We start from the raw sequence: 20,994 nt of genomic DNA on the forward strand, positions 1-20,994 counted from the left end.
TCACGGACCGCGAGATCGTGACCTGGCTGAAGTCGGACGCTCAACCGACTGCGCCACCCAGGCGCCCCATAGAAGACACTTAGGTTTAAAGTGATGTTTCAGGCGTATCCTGATAAGAGACTTGTAAACATGGGTGATTAAAAGAAAAATGTGCATGTGTTAAATTGAAACCTAGTGATTGATGCATGGCTGGGACAGTTTGAGTGTAATTAGGGTTGACTTGGGGAATCCCTTCCAGAACAGCATCACATGAACCAAGATCTACGACTGCCACTGTATGCTTTTTACTTGAGTGTTTCCCTCTTGGTATGCTTTTTAAGGTTGATTGGAAGTATTAATATAACTACTTACTAATCTTCTTCTGGAAAGAGGTACCTGTATTACTCAGAACCTTTCCACATGTAAATGTCAAAACCCAACTCAGACTGGCTAATGATGGGTTGTGGGGATGTCTATGGACTTGAAAGTTCCGCAGTTAGCCTGGCCTCACACACAGCTGGGACCAGGCACTCATATAACGTCACCAGGACTCGGTCTAGCTCCCTTTGTTTTCTGTTCTGCTTTCTTTTTATGTTGGTTTTATTCTCTGTCAGATTCTCCATTTGCTGAGCCAAGATGGCTTCTGAGAGCCCCAGATTCACATATGTACTGTTGAGCAACCCCAGCAGAAAAAAAGAATATATCTCTTACTCAGTAATCGTAACAGAAGTCTGTGAATTGACTGCATGACTTGAGTACTCTACACTTGGTCCAGTCACTGTGGACAAGGGGATGGGAATAGGCTAACAGGCTGGGACGAAGCCATTTGCTTGCCTCCATATTCCCCCTGGATAAAGTTGGCTCCACTAAAATCACATAGATCCAGAATAAACGAGGGACAAATTCTTGTACCTCAGTTTTCTTTTTAGAAGATAGAGAAGGGTGCCACATAGACATTTTACCCCGTGTCATCTTAAAGAGAGTAAGGCCTGCCATATTGTTAGTGTTTAGCCTGTCAACAAGTGTAATGGAAAAAATGACTTCCCTGAGAGTTGGACAACTTGGCATTCAATCCATATTCTTTGTCTTACTGCTTGTAAAGCTTGGGAGAACAGTATAATACATTTGCTAGGACTTAGTGTCCTCACCAGAAACCAGAGATCCTTGGCCTATGATATTTCTGCAAGTCTTTGGTTGCTGGAAACTCTATACTTCATATTTATGTTTCATCCTTGTAGTGATTTTCTTACTCTACCCATTTCGTGGACTGGTATGTTCTAGACATTGAGCACTGTCTGATAGAATTTTCTACAGTGGTGGAAATGTTTTATGTCTGCATGTCCAATGTGGTAGTTATTGGCCACATTGGCCTTTGGGCAGTTCAGATGTGGCCAGTATGATTGAGAATGTTCAATTTTACTTTATTGTAATTAATATAAACTTACCTAGCTATATGTGACTAGTGTCTACCCTATTGGACAGCTCAGCTCTAGATTAATGGCTCAGCAGAGCTACGTGGATTTGAGACAAGTGACAGCAGAAGAGAAGTTAAATTTTGACATCCTGTACCCTTTGTGAGTGATGATTAAATGTAGTTTTCATTCACAGTTTGCAGTTACGATAAAAAGCACTGCTCATCCCAACAAATAGAGAAAGACCATGGTCTCCCTATGTATCCCCCTACCAAAAAAACAAAACCAAAAACAACCAGAATTGTCAAGTGTTGGAGGTTGATTCTTTAATTTTTGTGGCTCCTCATGTCTCTGCCCTGCCAGGTGGTGTGGAACAATGGAAAGAATGCTTAGTTAGGAGTCAGAAGTTTTGGGTTCTAGGGTTGCTTCTGCCAGTAACTGCTTAGATGTCTGACCTTTGGCTAAGACATTTTTCCTTCTTGGGTATGAGTTTTCTCATCTGGAAAATGAGGGGGTGGGATTAAAATGATCTCTCAATCTATTCCAGAGAAAAGTTTCTGTGATTCTAACTTCCTTCCGTCGTTCTCATGGCCAGGATGGTGGCTGAGAAGCCTCCCTGGGTCGTCGTCCCTGTCAGTATAGCAGATTTCAAGAAACTGGGAGCCACCTTGGACCATTCCAGCATATGAATGGTGGGGTGTTGTAACACTCCTCAGATTCCCATCGGATCTGAAAGGACCCTGAGAAGAGTCCATTTTTGCTTCAATTTTGTGGAGTGTTCTCATTCAAGATAAATCAGGAAGAAAATTAATAGCAGGTAGCATTAAGCAGTGCATCCTTAATTTAAAATTTAGTTAAGTGTGGTTGTATTACTTCGTGAGTTGAAAATGCTTCAGAGAGGGTGTTGGCCAAAGTGAAGAATATCGAGTGAAGGACAAAGAGACAGGTTGTTATCCCAAGTGAGCTTGAGAAGGTAGTTCATCGTGTAAGATGATAACTGATGCTGTTTGGTAAGCCTGAAAAGGGAAATTCAGAGATAATACGACTTTTCTTTGGTACCAGGGAGCTTAGAGTTAAAGAAGGATGTTTGGAGTGACTTCATCTGGGGAAGGTTGGATTTTGAAGGAGGAGATGAATCACAAATGAAGAGAAAGAGGAAGGGAAGAACATTGGCCAGATTTGCAAGAGCAGGTAGGAGGATCTGAAGTGTTCCAAAGGACAGTGTGGTAGGATGTGTCAAACCCGTACAGAGGGAGAGAGGCATCAGCTGGGGCTGAATAGAAATAAGATGTTTATTTGGTGATTTAATTTTGATGTTTGGTAATGACATGTGCTAATTGTGTTGTTACCGCGTGAGAAAGCGGCAGCATTAAAACACGTACTGGTGTGGTCCTGCTCCTGAACTCCCGTTGTAAATAACCGTTCCTGTGCCCTTTCTCCACAGGATCATTCAGACACGGTTGCATCTTGTAGCTTTATTTTTATTTTTTAACTGGCTATCTTTATGTATGGGAACAGTCATCTCCAGAGATACATTCTCATTTCAGAAAACTTCTAAAGGTGTTAATTGCATTTTTCAAAACTCTTATGTAATTATTTAAAATTATTCTACCGGCACCATAAATCAGAACTTTTCCCATTATATCGCCAAGGAACATTTATGACCTGTTTAGACAGTTTTGATTTATAGGTTTAGGAAACAAGAATGTAGAAACCATTGCCAGGTTTTAAGTTGGAAATTTCTTCAGCCACGTCTGTTTCTACGGGAAGGAGAAGAGGAAAGCTGGTAGGAGAGGTGCTGGGGGAAGCGTAGCCCCCACTAGTAAGATAAGAGGCATAAGACCCCACTTGGGGTCCTGCTCCGAAATGGGTGATCAGTGTGTCTTTCACATGTTGTGTAGTTTCTGCCGGCATTATTTTTTTTTTTTTTTTTTTTTTTTGAAAGAGAGAGAGGGTGCACACGTGCATGAGTGGGGCAGGGGCAGGAAGAGAAAGAGAGAGAGAGATTGCCAAGCAGACTCCCGTCTGTCAGCACAGAAGCACAAAGCCCGACACGGGGCTTGATCTCACGAACCATGCGATCATATCCCGAGCCGAAATCACGAGTCGGACCCCTGACAGACTGAGCCACTCAGGTGCCCCTGTTGCCATGATTTTCAAAAGCTGGTTTCATGTGATGGAACCTAATTCTCAATGAGTTAGTTATTTAAGGTTCTAGACCTCCGTTGCCTCCTCTATAAAAGAGAGGCTAATAATAGGATCTGTTCACTGGATTGCGGTAAAGATGAAGTAAGTTCACTCATCTGTGCATCAGCAACATTTGTTTATGAGGTGCCTCCTGAGATCCAGGCGCTGTGTCAGGTGCCACCTGAGGGTGGCGGGAGGAACCTGGCCTCTCCAAGCGCGTTCAGTTTGGAACAGATGGTAGGCATGAATAACGCCTAGCATGGAACAGGTGTCGGTAACTGTCAGATGAGGACGATAGCGTTGTACCGTAGAGTTGCGAACCACTGGAATGCACACTTTTAGCAAACTGATTTCAGTACATCTCAGATCATGTGATTCGAGGCATTCCGGGGGGACAGAAATGGTGTGTGTCCAGGAAGGGTGAGGAAGAGTTAATATTTGAAGGTGAAGAATAACGATTTAAAAAAAAAAAAAAAAAAAGGTCTCAGCAGGCTGAAATTCTGGATCAAAATCAAAAAGATCTTTAATGGGAATGAATGCAAAGCCGAGACCACTGTGTGTGGGGTAAGAGCTCCAATTTAACAGTAGTTCAGGACCGTTAGTTAGGGGATGATTGTAAAATCGGTAGGAGCCGGTCGTGACCCCGTGGGGGCCGGGACACCAAGAACTCTAAGTTGCATTAATCCTGTAATGAGGAATCGAGTCTCTGTCCTCCTCTGGACTAGCCCGATGGCACCGGACCCTCCGTGCTCGTTTCTGGAAGCTGCGTGTGAAGGGGGTTGCGGCAGACGGGCGCAGAGGGACTCGTCCATCGCATGTCAAGTGCTGGCGATGCGTTTGGAGCAAAACCGGAACTTCTGTAGCTTCAGAGGGAAGGGGCAGAACCAAGACTCCGAGACCGTGGCAGGAACGAGCAGAGGGACTGTGGGCAGGGCCGAATGCCACCAGCTGTTGGGATTAACTCGGCCCTCAAGTGTGCAATTTTCACAGTCCAGGTGACAGAAGAGAAACAGAGGTGATGCCCAGCCCTCCGTCTTCTGCTTGCGAAGAAAAGGCTTCAAGTTGCCTCTGTTTCTGACCGGCCAGTGACTCGTCCGAAGTGCAGGCTGTGGCCTCTCTGTAGGTTTCCCCTGACCTTTGTCTTTCTTCGTGGGGTTGGGCAAGAGGCATCAGAGGCAGAGCAAAATGGAGTGGGGAAACCGTGAGCAGTGAAAATCGAATTCTGGGGTGTTCTGGTGTTGACAGCAATTCCGGGAATTGCTTTTTCCACCCTTCCAGTTTTCATTCCGGATTCTTTTTACGTGACCAAATTAGCAAGACAAATGGAAGATAGAGGACTTGTTTTTTTTTTTTAATTTTTCAATTTTGAGAGAGAAGAGAGAGAGTGGACAAGAGGCAGGGGGGACGAAAAAGAGAGAGAGAGAGAATCTTAATCTGGCTCCATGCTCAGTGTGCAGCCCGTTGTGGGGCTCGATCCCACGATCCTGGGATTATGACCTGAGCTGAAACCAAGATTCGAACGCTCAACCGACCGAGCCACCCAGGCGTCCCGGAAGATAGGTGGTTTTTTAAAAAGCTCGATATCTGTGTGTCGTCCTTAGTGACTGAAATCTGAAGTGACTTGTGTAATCCTTGTATCATACTTTGCATTTAGTTTATGTTTTAAAAAAGTTTCAAAGAATCTGATTGATCATTGATTGCTGTATATGGAGTGCATTTTTTGGATGTGAGGTCAGTCCGTCATAAAATTGTGATCAGTAAGATCTTAGCCCCTCACTTGGCAATAGAAATGCTTCCTTGTGTTGACTGTGCATGTTACATACAGACGTGTGTTAAAGGAAAAACGGAGACATATTACAATTTTTAAGCGTTTATTTGAACTAAAATCAATTTGAATTGGGCAGCACCCCAGATACGTAGCAAGTAGAGAGGAGCTCCGAGGACCACTCCAAAAGGAAAGATTTTTCCAGGCTGAGGGAAGTGGGAATAAAGAGATTTGGTTATTGGTTATTGCAGGGTCCTTCCTGTAGGGGATGGCAGGAGTCTGTTAGGCAGATGACCTAACTAGTGCTGATCAGGAGACTCCTGGATTGACTGGCTTAGGACTCCATTTCTCGGAGAGCTGAAATTGTAACTAAGTTACATCTGTGTCAGTTTGGTGCCATAGGGCTTAGTAAAAGTGATCCCTTTTGGGGCCTGCCTTTTTTTTTTTTTTTTTTTAAACAGTTACTCCTTTTAATCAGATTCTCAGCCTGAGTGATGCGATCAAAATTTAAGGCATTGGTGATACTCCCAGCTACTGCTCTGGACTTCTTGCAGTTTTTTATTTTTGTATGTTTCTTTTTTCCTCTTTTTTTTTTTCTTCTCCCCCCACACCCCAGAAGCTCAGTGTGGCATTCATAGGTCATGATGTTTTTTTGCTGAATCTCTTTGTAGTATTCACAGATCATGGTGTTAGGTTCACATTCTTTAAGTTGGCCATTCTCTTCGCTCCTTGTCTGATGTTCTAGTCTTAGGGAGATCATTTGCTTGGTAGTCAGTGGCTGTGAACATGCACATAAAGCTTTTGAGAGAATACAGCATACCAGGGAGACTACTGTGATCATTATCAGCAGGAAAATGTCTAGAATGTACTTTGGAGCCCATGGCCTCCAAGACCTAAGCCAGTGAGAATCAAGTAAGTAAAATAAAGGCCCTGTTGAAGGAGTCACTTTGTTAAGCCAGCTAGCTTGTTCAGTGATCTTACGTAGCCGAGTCTCAACTAACCCACAAGCGTTAACCCCAAGTGAAGCAAGTGGTGTTAGCCACAGCGCAAATATCTCCTTGCTCGAATGAAAGATAATCAATGGCTCTCCTATTATCAAGAACAACTTCGCCAGAGATTTTTGTTGGGTAGGTATTGTGTTAGCAGTAGGTTCAGGGATGGTTGTCAGAGATAAGGAGCATGTGTTAACAGAAAGACAAAAAAAAAAAAAAAAACAACCAAGTAGCAAAGAGGCAAAAGGAAAAAGGCTTTCATATCGGAGGTAAAGATCTCGATCTATGACCATGAAAGAGCTGTCCACTTCAAGATGCCATCTGCTTCTGAGAAGGAACTTTCTGAGTCAGTAAGTTTAGATCTCCAGCTGGTGTGCCATTCTAGGAGTCTGGAAGAACGCTTTTAATTGGGAGGTGAGGACCCACGTTTCCACCCCCTGAAGTTTGACTGCTGTCTGGGTAGTAGGACGGACCTGATATCGTCCCTTGCAGGAAGACTCAAGTGCAGTCTTTGTTCTTCATGATTCCCAATCATGAAGGTGGGAGAAGATGAGAAATACTAGTTTGGAGGATTGTAGCCAGATATTTGAAGAAACTAGAAGAATCCCGTATCTAGTCCAGGTTGATAGGTATATATGGCAAAAATTCAAAGATCAGGAACAAGGCTAGAATCTAATATCCACAAGGTTGTGTTGTGATTTTTCTACTGAAGCATAATTTTTTTTTTCTCTGCAGTCACCCTCATTTCTATCAAAGATTATCACAGTAAAACTAATTTGTTTAACAAATAAGTCTAGTCTGGGGGCGCCTGGGTGGCTCAGTTGGTTAAGCGTCTGACTTTGGATCAGGTCATGATCTCACGGTTTGCGGGTTCCAGCCCTGCTTCGGGCTTTGTGCTGACAGCTCAGAGCCTAGAGTCTGCTTTGGATTTGTGTCTCCCTCTCTTTCTGCCCCTCCCCCACTCAACCTCTGTCTCTGTCTCTCTCCCTCTCTCAAACATAAGTAAATATTTTTTTAAAAATTTAAAAAAGTCTAGTCTCATTAAACTCGGCCTGATTAAAGCAGAATAGCAAGAATAGTGATTGACCGTGTAGCCTCTCTTAAAATCTGCTTTTCATAAGGAATTTTTCGTAAGGAATCTTAGACTGGACTTTATAAGCCTCTCAAAGATAAGAAGCCAAGCCAAGTGCTCAACATCAAAATTTTCCTGGAATACCTATAGATGTGGGCAAACTCCTGTCTTCCTGAGGTGTTCAAGCTGTCCTACAGTTCTTGGGCCTGCTCTGAAGTTATGCTCTTCCTTACAAACCTGTTTAAATTGCCAGGAGCCCTGTAAGTAAAGTACCAGGCCAGTCTTCCCAGGGACTTTATTAGCTATATAAAGTCAACCTTATTAGCTCCTTAAAACTGTCTCATCAGGGGCGCCTGGGTGGCGCAGTCGGTTAAGCGTCCAACTTCAGCCAGGTCACGATCTCGCGGTCCGTGAGTTCGAGCCCCGCGTCGGGCTCTGGGCTGATGGCTCGGAGCCTGGAGCCTGTTTCCAATTCTGTGTCTCCCTCTCTCTCTGCCCCTCCCCCGTTCATGCTCTGTTTCTCTCTGTCCCACAAATAAATAAACGTTGAAAAAAAAAATTAAAAAAAAAAAAACTGTCTCATCGTATTTGATTCTATCAACATTCTCAAATCTGACATTCCAGTCAAAACCTTGGTAATATAAGCATTGTTTCTAGTTGTGTCCAAGGAACACATGCTTTTTTGAACTTAGGGAGGTAACGCTATTGCCATGAAAAAAAGAATACTCAGTAAGTTTCCAGATTATGGAGGGACCAAGTAGGGGGAAAAAGTAAATATTTAAATTCTGTTTACAAAGGTATACTTTACAAAATCACTGTAAGTCACAGATGGCTTAAGAGAAAAGAGAAAAAGATTTCCCTAAATCTGGGGGCAACACCCTTCAGGAAGTAGCAATGTTTTAAAGAAAAAGTCGTGTGTGTGTGTGTGTGTGTGTGTGTGTGTGTGTGTGTGTGTGTGTGTCTGTATAGAGAGAGATAGATCAAATCATCCCTACCGCTTTATTCAATCCTGTATTATTAATTCTTGTTCTGTTTGCATCCAGTTTTTCATTAGTTCTGGAAATTCTTATCCAGTTTAGTCTTACGGTCTTCAAGTTATCAGAAACCTATATTCTAGAATACTTTTCACTGTCTTTTCTATGAATCTTTCTGAAGATGAAGCATTTTTGCAAAAGCATTAGGGTAAAATAATAACTGTCTGTAAATGACCAAAAGACTTAAAAATTCCCCTGGTTAAAGATCTGCTGAGAATTCATTATAATAGAGGTGACAAAGAAATTTGCTTAGTTCTGTGACACACAACATTTTAAGGTAACTGAAATTACAACTGATAACATTATATAGGACATATCAGATTTCTAGGAGTTTCACACAATTTCTGGAACACATTAATAACATGCATCCACATAAATACAAGCTAAGAATGTTTAACATCACCTCTTATTTGATAAATGCTTCCCATGCAGTTTGATATATTAAATCTAATTAGTTTAATGTCTCACTTTTTATATGGAAAGAGAACAAATCTTTTGAGATGTTCCAGGGACCTGCTATAAAATACCAAAGTTAGCTTGAGGTCAGAAGACTTCGTTTAGAATTTGATACTGGGAATTCTGTCCAAACATCAAAAAGTTTGAACTTTTGACTAAATAGGATCACAGATCATTATAAAATAATACTTAATTATCTATTTTAAAAAAGTAACAGTAGAAAGGTTAACATAAATACAGAAGGTCATATAATTGTGAGAAAAAGTGAGCTTTTTTAATATTGAGAAGAGTGGGTTTCGCTAAACAATCAGAGACCTGATAAAGCTAATATAAAGCACAGTAAATTGTTTTGTAAGAAGCAAAATCTTTACTTTCCAGGTAGATAAATTAAAAGGTAGAGAAAACCCTTTTTCAATCTCTTATTGAAAGCACACCAAGAAAACTGTGCTTTTAGCAGATAAAAGAAAATTAAATTTTGGTTTTTCACAGGTACACTGTTGGTGTCATAGTGTTTTTTTTTAAACCTTTATTATTTCTGATTTTAATTGCATATATTAACTAGAATTCTTTTTAAATAAATTTTATTTATTTATTTTGAGGGAGAGAGCTTGAGCAAGTGGGGGAGGGCAAAGAGAGAGGAGAGAGAGAGAGAGAGAGAGAGAGAGAGGGAGAGCGCGCGCGCCCCATGCAAGTTCCACGCTGGCAGCCAGAGCCTGACACAGGGCTACAACTTATGAACCACGAGACCATGACCTAAGCCAAAACCAAGAGTCAGACACTTAATTAACTGAGCCACCCAGGCACCCCTTCATTAGAATTCTTAACATGTCGCGTTCTTAATTCCCAGCAAAAACTAACTCAGAGTTGCAGATTGACAAATGTATAAATATTTCATAATTTTGAGAACTATATTCTTCCTAATACTAAACTTTCTAGTGCGGCAGCAGGTGTGTTTACAAATAGACCCAGCTATCTTCAGTTTCTTTGTAAAAGGAAGCAAAAGGATGTAAACTGGTGTTCAGTGACTAATGGTTCACTGTTTTACCTTATTTGAAAACGATATAAGTAGTTAATGAATATCCATTATTTAACTCATCTCAGTTTAACTGTAAAGTTTCAAGTTACCAAGAAGATTCTGGAAACTGTTTTTAAGCGTACATACCATAAAGCATAATTATTGTTGAAAAGTTCCTTTTTAAGTTTAATCTTACTTACGTGTATATTTAATTCACTTGCTCTTAATGATTATATTAGATTAATCATGAAAATTTCATGAGACATTAAACAGCTAACCATCATCTTAAGTTCTCACTCTCGCTGACAAATTCTCTGAGATAACATGAGCTTACTTGAGTTCTAGTGAACCTAGGTAGAATACAAGTATTATATTTAATGCTTTCTGTTGTAATTAAACCCACCAACAAAGTTACACTAGCTTTGTGTGTGTGTGTCTGAAGATCATCCTAGATCACATGAACTTGAAAAACATTTAGGTTAGTTTGCGTATTTCTGAGAGTATGTTTAGTTTATATAAACAATTCTTTGTCTTTAACCAATTAAATAGAGCTCTTTACATATTAATTTGGTGTTACGATCTGGAGATAGAAAAAATACCACACATTTATAACATACATACATAGACATACAAAAACATACAAACAGACACAGAGATCTTATAGCTTATATGTTAGCTTACTGGAGGCCTAAATCAGTCTCTGAATATCAGCTTCCAATTTGGCCGAATTCTAACCATACAGTTACTTCAACAAAACAAAAAAGCCCTCAGATGCCTTGTGAGGTTTCAGCTGGGACAAACTGGATTCCAGGCAATACTGAAAAACCCCTGGGACACCAATGGTGTCCCAGAGAGGATGCAAAGATAGTACCTTCTGCAGATCCAGAGCCACTCCTGAAGATAACCAAAAGAAAAAGAAAATTAGACAATCCCCCCGAGAGCTGGCAACAAATCAGTAGGACCCCCAACTGCAAATGGGGTGTAGCCCACATTTCTGTCCAGCCAAATATTGGGGGTCCCCCAAGCCAATGGCTGCCAAGTCAAGTTCTTAGGACACAAAACAAGACAAACAAGAAGGCAGTAGCTGTCCCTGGGAGAGAAAGGATCATAACCAGTGGGTCCTTAAAAGTAAATTCACAAGTCACCGTTCAGAGGTGTAATTCTTGCGTATGTTTTTTTTGCCTGCCAGTATGAATTTTGAAAGGAAGGGAAAATATGAGATTTTCCCTTCCTCTCTCAACCAGGCACCACAGAGATGTGGGATAGCGGACTGTGGTAAGAATTGTCCCCCTTTGTTGGCTCCTGCTAGTTTTCCCAGGATCCCACGTGCAGGCTCTGGAGTGAGTAGGGTGTTTCGGTAGGTCTCATCCAAGTATTAGAAACTGTAGAGTGGAAGTGATTTTCCCTTTACTTTTTTTTTTTTTAACTTTTTTAAAAGTTTATTTATTTATTTTGAGAGAGGGAGTGGGGAAGGGCGGGGAGAGAGGGGGAGAGAGAATTCGACAACCGGACTCTAACCCATGAACCACAAGATCATGACCTGAGCCAAAATCGGGAGTCAGATGCTTAACCAACTGAGCCCCCCAGAAGCCCTTCCCTTTACTTTTTATAGTGAGTATTTGACTAAGATGCCTTTTTCTCCAGGACACCTTCATAAATGGATAAGTTTAAAATTCTCCACTGTGGCCGCTGTAATTCAGGATTATCTTTGGTAAGGTCAATTTGCTTGTTCAGCATTAACACAAAATTTTATTCACCCGAGGCCTCACACTGGCCCGAGTTCAGCTCAAGTCATACCCAGTCCGACCCCAGACCCAGTTCTGTTTACAAGACCCAGGTCTGTTTATAAGTTGGACCCAGTCCGGCCCCAGAACCAGTTCAGTTTCTAAGTCAGACCCAGTCTAGTTCTGACTGTGGCAAATTTCTGGACCTCGTCCAGAAAAAGAAATGTTCGAATATATTCTGAAAGTTCGTCGTGTAAAAAGTGCCGAGTGAGGATCCGAGACGAGCTTACCCACCTCCTCCAGAGGCAGCAAGGAGGCAGCAAGGCAGTAGAACGCAACAGGTGCCTATGTCTGGTTGCTCCTTGCTCCTGGGGGGTCATGGGTGGGGGTGGGGGATATATCTCTTTGGATCTCTCTTCTGAAAACAGACCTGTTGAAAGGCAAACTGAGGCCTATTAAAAATTGTAAGAGTTTGACCAAAAATCAATTCGAATTGGGTAGCATCCAATCTAACAGATAGAAAGGAGCTCTGAGGAGCTACACAAAATGACTTTCCAGGCAGAAGGGAACAGGAATAAGGAACTTGGAGGAGGCACAAAGCAAGTTGGTTATTACCAAGTTTCTTTCCTTTGGGGATGGCAGGGGTCTGTCAGGCAGATTACGTAACTAGTGCTGATCAGGTGATTCCTGATGGACTGGCTGAAGAATGCATTTCTGAGAGAGCTGAAACTCTAGTTAAGTCTCAATATGAAGATACAGAGCTTAGCATAAGCAATTCCATTTTGGGTGTGTTGTCTTGTGTTGTTTAACAGATGCTGTTTAACAGGTACCTAGTTACTCTTTCCTTAGCACTATGCTGTGTACCACAAGTAGTGAAAGAAGAAAGAGTTCAGAATTTGTCTCTTGGAGCTTATGGTTTAGAGATAATACAGTGCATGAAACATCAATGAAATGCAAAAGAAGGACATAAGGAAAGAACAAAAGAATGAGAAAGAAAGAAAAAAGAAACCATCAACTCATTCATTTGTCTCTTTGTTTATAAGTTAATAAAATATTTGTGAAGGGGTTCTTGTGCATAGGGCACTTTCTTTTGACAGTTGATGTGCTAATTCAGCATTCGATAGAATGCAGAAATTACTGGGGTAGGCCGTAAGTGCTTCAGGATGTCAGAAAAGTGGTACGACCCCAAATTGAGTTCCCATGGTGGTGACATTGGCTGAGTTAGTGGAGTAGCCTGTTCCAGTCTCTTACGTGTGTATGTGCGTGTGTGTGTTTCTGTTGAGGAGGACAATGTGCCTGACAGAGGAGTGGGTTTTGTTGAGACTTGACTCCTTTCTTCTCTAACATTCAGTTTCACGGAAGTAGACAGGAGTTCAGTTGTCCTTCTTGCCCCCCTCTTAGCTGAGAAGGAACAAGTGAATAGAAATTAACAAGAGCTGCCTTGGCCCAGGCACAGCTAGGCTGCCTTCAGAAAAAGCGCACTCAGACTAGACCTCATGGTCCAGTGATTGGAGCCTTGCTGCAAAGAAGGAGTGAGGACTGAAAGCCCAGTAGAAGTCTTGACTGGCTGGTTTTGTTAGAGTTCCGTTTCCTCTCCTCAGGGATTGGCATAAGTCCTTAATGCTTTCTACATTTGTCCCTGTATGGATGTGAATTCTCTTCATGCTTTTGTTGTACCTGACTGTGTAATTGCATAGTAAGATATACATATCTGACACGATATTATTTAAATATTTTCATGACCAAAATATCTAATGCTTGAGTCCATTGTGCTAGTGGTTCCTGAGCCCTAGTTGTATGGCGGACTCACCCTCTAGAGAACTGTAGAGGGACATCACAGATCCACTCAGTCAAAACCTTCAGGTCAGAGACCTCAGAATCCAGGTTGAGAGCGTGCCAGGATAGGAATAAAGAACCTCAAACTGCAAACTTGAGGGATGTGTGTGTGTTTGACCCAGCTGAGTGAGGTCAAGGGTAAGAGAGATCATGTTAAATATTGGACATAATATAGATGCACAAGAGGGGCCATGCCCAAAACAGGATGAATGGGAGAGAAAGAGTTGAGTTCAATTTTTGAGATAGGAGGAACAGTAAAATTGTGGAAAAGAAGGGAAACACTGGTCTCAAAGGAAGGGAGATCCAGCATGAATTAGAAGTGCCCCAGCCCTTGTAAGTGCTTCACAGTTCCTTGGTGTGATGGCTCATGTTATCTCCCACGTGAATGTTGGCACATACTGTTCCCAGTAGCTGAAATGGCCTTCTCCACGCTGCCCACCTTACTACATGGAACAGAGCATTATTCTTAAATATTCAGCCCACTCCTTGCCTTAATTTAAAAGTATCCTTACCCCTGATGCCTAGGAAGGGGCCCTTTTTCTCTGCTCCCTGCCCACAAGTCTCTCTTTTTTCCAGTTCAGCAAATGATGAAATGATGGCTAGTAACTATGTGTTGTGCTCTGGGAGCCTAGCAGACCTCCATTCTCTGCATTGGGGTGTGTAGATGTTGGAAACTTTGAAAAGAATCTTAAAATCAGATTATTGGGTCATAGTAATTGTGTGCAAGCTGAGTAATCTCTGGAGCATGGAATGCAAAGGCTTTCCTTCCCAGAGGCAATAGCAGCAAAACATTATAAAATCATAGGGTGAGGGTTCCATGAATTCGGTCCCATGTTCTCAGTGCTTGAGGCAGACCCCTCCTTAGATTATTCCAGTGGGTCTTTAAGAACTCACTTAACAAACCACCAAACTCCATCACACTTCCGAGTGATGAACCGGCCGTGGGAGGTGGCAAACCCCATAACCTGGAGATTGAAGTGGGACTGCCACCTTGCCTTCTGTGGAAGCTTCTTGGTCTAGGACCTGGTTACTCTGGATTGAAAAAGCAGTACAACCAAACGCCTTCTTCCATGGTTAAGATTAATTGGATGCAAGAGTTCCCACTTCGTTTGTGGAGTTAGAATCTATGCCATCTACATCACGGAAAAACAAGTCTAAGATGGTAAAGAAACCTCTTGTCTTTGAGTATTTCATTACAGCACAGGGAGGAATTTGAAGGACAAGTGGCATATACCTGTGGGATATACAACAATACTAGTGGTACTGGGAACCAGTTAAGCGCTTACACTATGCCAGGCACTCACCCATTCTATGCCATTTGGTCTTTGTTACAACCCTCTGGTAAAAGAACTAGGATTCGTTTTGTGTGTGTGTGGTTTGTTCTGTTCTGTTTCGTTTTGTTACGGGTGAGGAAACCGAGGCAAATGGAAACCGGTAATTTACCAAAAGGACAGTCGGGAAATGGTGTGGCCTGGGTCAGAACCCACGGCAGACCCTCTCCAGAGCTACCATACTAAACCGTCTAGGTGCCTTTTGTAATCAGAAAAAAAATAAGCCCCGTTACCAGGGTGTTTCATCTCGACATCTGAGACACCAGGAGAATTCGCACATCATCCAGGCAGGGGGCCACTGCCTGATGCTGAGTGCTGTGTTCGAAGAAGATGAGGGAAAAAGTCCGCGTGTCTCACGTCAGCAGCAGAAGCTCTTCATTCATGGGGCGCCTGGGTGGCTCAGTCAGTTAAGCGTCCGACTTCAGCTCAGGTCATGATCTCACAGTCTGTGAGTTCGAGCCCCGCGTCAGGCTCTGTGCTGACAGCTCAGAGCCTGGAGCCTCCTTCAGATTCTGTGTGTGTGTCTCTCTCTCTCTGCCCCTCCCCTGCTCATGTTCTGTCGCTCTCTGTCTCAAAAATAAATAAAAATATTAAAAAAAAAAAGAAGCTCTTCATTCAGGGAGAAGTCATGCGGAGCGTGGCCTTATGTGTGTAAGAAGCCAAGGAGGCTATCAGAATTTTACCTTTATTATTTCGGGTTCCTTCATGCTGACCAGTGACCCTCAGTCCCACTTGTTTTCCAAGAGAGTACAAGTGAAGCAGGCTCTTCGTTCTTACAGGCTCAGTTCAGCCCCCAGCCCCATCCCCAGCTCAGCAGATGGGGCAAAAGCCAGGCTTGGGAGCCATTCAGCTGAGAGATACTGGTTAAGTAATTTCAACACTCAGAGCTTCAGTCTGTTCATCTGTTAAGTGGGCACAGTAATACTTCCTTCCTAGGCTTTCACAGGGTTTATGACCTCCAGAGGATCAGAAGTAGGTCTTTTGAGTTGTTTGCCAAACATGTTTTCCCCTCTTTTTATTCCCTGATTTACCATAGACGTGGTAGTGTCCAAGAGTCCTGAAGTCTGAATTCCAGTTTCTGTTTTTACACTAGTTTTATATGTGACCTTAATTGTAAACTATAAAATATCTAGAGCTCAGTCCTCGGCTAGTATAAAATGCGTACTGGTGTATAAGAAACAGTCAACAATGATAGTTGTTACTGTTATTGTTACTGTTCAAGAAGCCATGGAGAATCTCTCCTACAGTTCCTCTCTTTGTGTAGGTGAAGTGTGTAGGCTCAGACAGGTGAAACGACATGCCCACAGTCGCACTGTTAATTAATTATAAAGTCATTCATAGAATCCTATGTCAGATCCCAGTGCTCCTGCATCATCTCAGAGTTAAACAGACTGCTTGAGGGCATTTAGGACTAGCAAACTCCTGCGTACTTCCTTATGGGCTTGTTGGGTGAGTCCCAATAGTTGGAACCTGTTGGAAACTTCATGAGCCTTCAACGGATGCGGAGTGGAGACAGACACTTACGTACCTTGATGCATGCTTCAGATTCTGCTCCTGCGTGTTTACACATACCCTCTCTTTCCAGCCTCGCTCTGCCACCCCCTGTCCCCAAGAAGTAGCCTCATAACTTTTCCCCAGAGCAGAAGACAAACCTTTGGGTTTTTATCAGGTCTCTCTGAAAGGTAGGGGTGTGTGTGTGTGTGTGTGTGTGTGTGTGTGTTTAAACTCCGTGACTGTTAGGGCACGAAAATCCATAGAGAGCCATAGGGCCCCAGAAAATGTTTTCCGTGTTGCAGTTTCTCTGCCACCCAGTGTGGAAGGCAATTATCTTTGGAGGGGGATTCCACAGCCCTGCACGGGCTTCCCCGGCGTAAGATTTATTGTCGGCTGGATTGGGTGTTCTTTATAAGAGCATTTACTCGGCATCTAAAGCGCTGTCAAGAGTGCTACTTCCTGAATGCTTTTGACGTTGCAACTGCTAAGCTTCATTTTCCCGTCTTGGAGATATATTTTTGAAATGGTATGCAGGGATTTGTAAGGCCTCGTGCTTCCCATTGACATTGACAGGAGCTGCACCGTTAAACCCCTGCACACTGCTGCGGAAATTTACCCCCTCATGCCCAGAGCCCTCCTGCAGGCGAGTCTGGCCCGCACGTGCAGCGGGTTCCCGGAGCGGGGAGAGGGCATGGGAGCGAGTCCCGTTGTTTTGTGGAAGTCATGCCAGCTAATCAATCTCAAAGTTAACTGTTTTCTTACTTAAACAAAGGATAGGCAAAAGCTCTTCTGTGGCTTTTTTTTTTTTCCTTCCCCTCCTTTATGTGGATCTTATGAATGCCAGAGGAAAACTTGAGCTGCGAGTCAGCTAAATATACTGTATCATGAAACCTGAGGGACCACTGAATTGGGAACAGTGGCCCTTTACTGCTAAGAAGGTGTTTTATTGAAAATGCGCCGACATGCTCTCCCCGGAGAGTGAGCGAAAGGGAAGGCAAGATGCCCGACAGTAACACAGGTTGTTCTCGTAGGCGAGCTAAAATATAGAGTTTGGCACTCCTGGGCTGTGCTCGGGCAGGCAATAGAATAGACGAATGTGCATTTTTACATTAAAAGCGTCATATTTCACCAGCGGCGCCCCTCCCCCCGTTTTTTAAGGGTCTTAATTTATATATTCCAGTTAGCAGTTCATTACCTGTCCCTTTCTCTCTCCAGCTTTTAAAAGTTGTCTCTTGAATAAATTGAGGCAGTCAAAATTTCCTAATCCTGGCAGGCTTACCAGCAGAGGGCAGGCGTAAGGAAGGTTTTGATACGAGGGTGTGTCAGCCTGGGGTCACAGGAGGGTGGCGACGCAATGGGAGGGAGACCTGTGAGCTCTGCGCAGAGGACAAGATGCAGCACGCCCCCTCTGCCTGGTTCCAGGTCTCCAGCAAAGCTGACTTTACTAAATAAAGGTGGCCAGTTGCCTTTTTCAGATATTCAGCGACTTCTACATAATTGAACGTTACGAGGAATATTCAGGTGTCATCTCATCCTCCCCAAGCCGTCTCTTCTTTCCCCTCCAGTGACCCACTTCTTGTTAGGCTGAAAACCGGGGGTTTGCGCGGGGATGTACCGTAAATGCCGGTCCTCTTTGGAGAGGAAACAAGGACTCACACTTGATGGTGGTAGTGATGCTTTTTTTCCTGAGACCTGACGGACAAAGCTCTTGGGGAAATGCTCTCCTGCCCCCAAACATGTGCTTTTTGAGAACTTTGCACACTTCCGTGTAATCTGTTCTCACCTCATGGCAGAAGCGGCCCCCTGATATCTTTTACGGTATGTTAAAACAAGGGATTATAGTTTTATCGTTAAATGAGAGAATAATTTGTTACAGCCAGCCAGATGCAGGGTTTAGGGCAGGATGTTGCCCATTTTTCTTTTCATTTTCTTCCACACATCATTTTGCTTCCTGGTGATGTTTTATACATGTCTTTACATTTAAAGTGAGGAGGGATTTTTTTGAGGAGGCCGGGGGGGGGGGGGGGCGGGGGAGATAATTGTTTTCCATAGCTTATTTACCCATTCTGTTTGTAAGTCACCTGAAAGTTGACATGTCATTGTGTATCTATAAATTAACCAGGAACACTGGCATCATAAAATGTTGCATTAAATGAAGAGGCTCGTGGCAAGTTGGAAGGTGTCCTAAAGAAAAATTTAAGCTCCTATGGAACAGAAAGAACTCCCAGTCTTTCCCCCTTGGCCAACCAGGCACAGACGAAAAACAACATTATTAACTTCATGGTCAACATAGACACAAGGTCAGCATAAACAATATCGATATGGAGCTAACCGCTTTAACCGCCTGTAGATGGATGATGTGTTAATTTATATTTTTAAATAAAAGCACTCAAATCAAGAAGGAACCGTGGCTCCTTGGAGACAAATGCCCGAATCTCAACAATTGGGCATTGGTGTTGCAATTTAGTACCTGTAATTGGCAGTTGGTTGGCGGTCTTTGGAGACCTCATAAGTACTCAAGGAAGGCCCCCACCCCCACCCCCCAGAGACTCACTTCCCTGGGAGGGTCATCAAGCCTGTTACCACGGTGAGGGACCACATTTTGTATTCCTGCTGATTCACCGTCTTCCCTCTAGCAACAGAGTCAGTTGGTCGAATTTCTTTATGTTACTTCATTTCAGAATCTATGGTTTGGGTGCTCCCCTAAATTAATTGGAAAAGGTAGAGCAAGCGTTAATGCAAGTGTTGTTTGGACGAAGATGGGCAATTGAATTACAGTCTTGGCCTCTCACGCAGTTGCTTTTTCAACCCATCAAATTGTTCATCAGTTTTTATTTCACTCACTTTGGCAGATGAACTTTCCGGCAACAGAAATTGCAGTAGTTACCTATGAGAACATGGTACCATAACTGACTTCATCTGAGCATGTCTCCCACTCTCAGTGTTGCTGGAAATGTGTGAGCAGAGTCCATTCACATATCCGTTCTCTGGTTATTTGCATGCAGTTTCTGGCAAAGCAGGAGCTCAGGAGGAGCTGAGGGCCACGTGGGCCAGGCACCATGGCGGGTGTCTCCTTCCCTGCCACGCCATTCATCAGTGAGTAGGAATAATGTCCTGACAACACGTTCCTTCTGACTCTTCACTTAATACATCTTCTCTCCATCCTCAGCTCTGAATGGGCAGTAAAACCTTTCACTTTCTTCTGCGTTCAAGGCTAAGGCTCGGCACAACCAAGTATAATACATGATTTTAGTCCCAGGTGTGTTATTTGGTGGTTAGAGTTTGGTGTGGGATCATAGTAATCTATTCTTAAGTACACAGCCAGCTGCACAATGGACTCATTTAGCAACTGACAGGTTTCTTAATATGTGGTGTTTGAACAAGGGCTGTATCTGTTGTGGGTGTTAGGATGTGGGCATCAAAAATATTTTTAAGTACAGTATTTAGCATTTCCTTCACTCTTCCTTAAACATTAGCCTTTTCTTCCCCCAGATATTCATTTTATGTGATCATGGCCTCTCTTTTTCCTCAAACTATTCAGTCTCTGCTTCGCCTTGTGACCTGTGGTGCTAAGTATGTTTGATTCTTGGATGAGGAAAACGAAACAAAACAAAACAGTGTTGCCTTTCTAAACCTCAGTTTCCTCCTCTGTAAAACGGGGATTGTGTTTGTGTTTGTGTTCAAGTTAGAACAACTAAATGAGACCCCTTCGCTAAGTAACCCTTTCTAAAGCTCCCACACTCCAGATGCTGCTTTTTGGAGGGGTGGCAGGAGTTTTCTGTCGAGGCCTTTCCAAAATGACCTGACACTCACATTGGTGAATAAGTGACATTCCCTGAGTCTTCTAAGTTTTCACCACAAGTTTTAACATTATATATCGTGCTCCAGCAGTGAAAGGTTTCAGTTCTCACTAAAATCCCAGAAACGGTACAGGTTGACAGGACCACATGGAAGGGGATCCTGAAGAGTCCGGAATTAATCACAGTAACCTGGGCATATACAGCTTATCCGCGTTTATCACCGATGCTACGTTTCCTTGCCTAGTAGTAGTGTGTGAGTCACCGTGTCATGTTTGGAGAGAGGGCCGGAAGGGCTCCAGGTGGCCTCTGAGTTAGCTTGCTAAGTTACTTGCCTCTCCATAGTGTCACCACCCCCCTGCCATCCAAACCTTCAGTCCTTTAAAACCCAACTCCCCAAGGGGGCATCCCAGACCTTTCCTGCTCCCACTGATCTCCCCCGTCTCTGTGGTCCCAGGGTGCTTAAAGCCACTGCTGTGCAATTTAGTGCTTGTGTAAGACCTCATTGCATCACTCTCTAATTATTTTGTGTAAGGCTGTCTCCACAGGCTGGGTCATAAGCGTCTGTAATGTTTGTTGTTTGCTTGTTTGTTTGTTTGTTGTTTTGATGCTCCTGGAGACTTGGCTCATAAACACTGACCTGCAAAGGAGTTAACCCAACTTGTAAAAGCATGCATGAGTTTTATGGATGCCTCGTGAGGAACTTGTTTTTGAAAAAAAATGAATTGCCTATTCAAAGTGCACTCCATTTTGTTCACAGGCATCAAATCTCAAATTAATTTTCATACCTTGGAAAAAAAAAATCACGTGTATTTTGAAATGACCATTTCCACTTTTCTCACTGTGCATTGGTTGGAGAGAACTTCCTATATTTTTATTTCCTGTCTTTGGGGCCCCCGG

General features: G+C 43.1%; 1 protein-coding gene and 1 long non-coding RNA gene across 12 annotated transcripts in view; both read left to right on the forward strand.

Annotated features, from left to right (window-relative positions):
- LOC147583522 (uncharacterized) overlaps positions 1–6,590 on the forward strand; it is a 31,493-nt gene extending 24,903 nt beyond the window's left edge. The window contains exon 2 of the long non-coding RNA XR_015248289.1: positions 84–6,590. This is a non-coding gene — a long non-coding RNA (uncharacterized LOC147583522). The remainder of the gene's footprint in view (positions 1–83) is intronic.
- FOXP1 (forkhead box P1) overlaps positions 1–20,994 on the forward strand; it is a 512,855-nt gene that overhangs the window by 380,555 nt on the left and 111,306 nt on the right. The window lies entirely within an intron of this gene.

Source organism: Puma concolor, chromosome A2 (genome assembly GCF_028749965.1).
Source record: "Puma concolor isolate L17-30 chromosome A2, mPumCon1.1.hap2, whole genome shotgun sequence".
Classification (NCBI taxonomy): domain Eukaryota; kingdom Metazoa; phylum Chordata; class Mammalia; order Carnivora; family Felidae; genus Puma; species Puma concolor.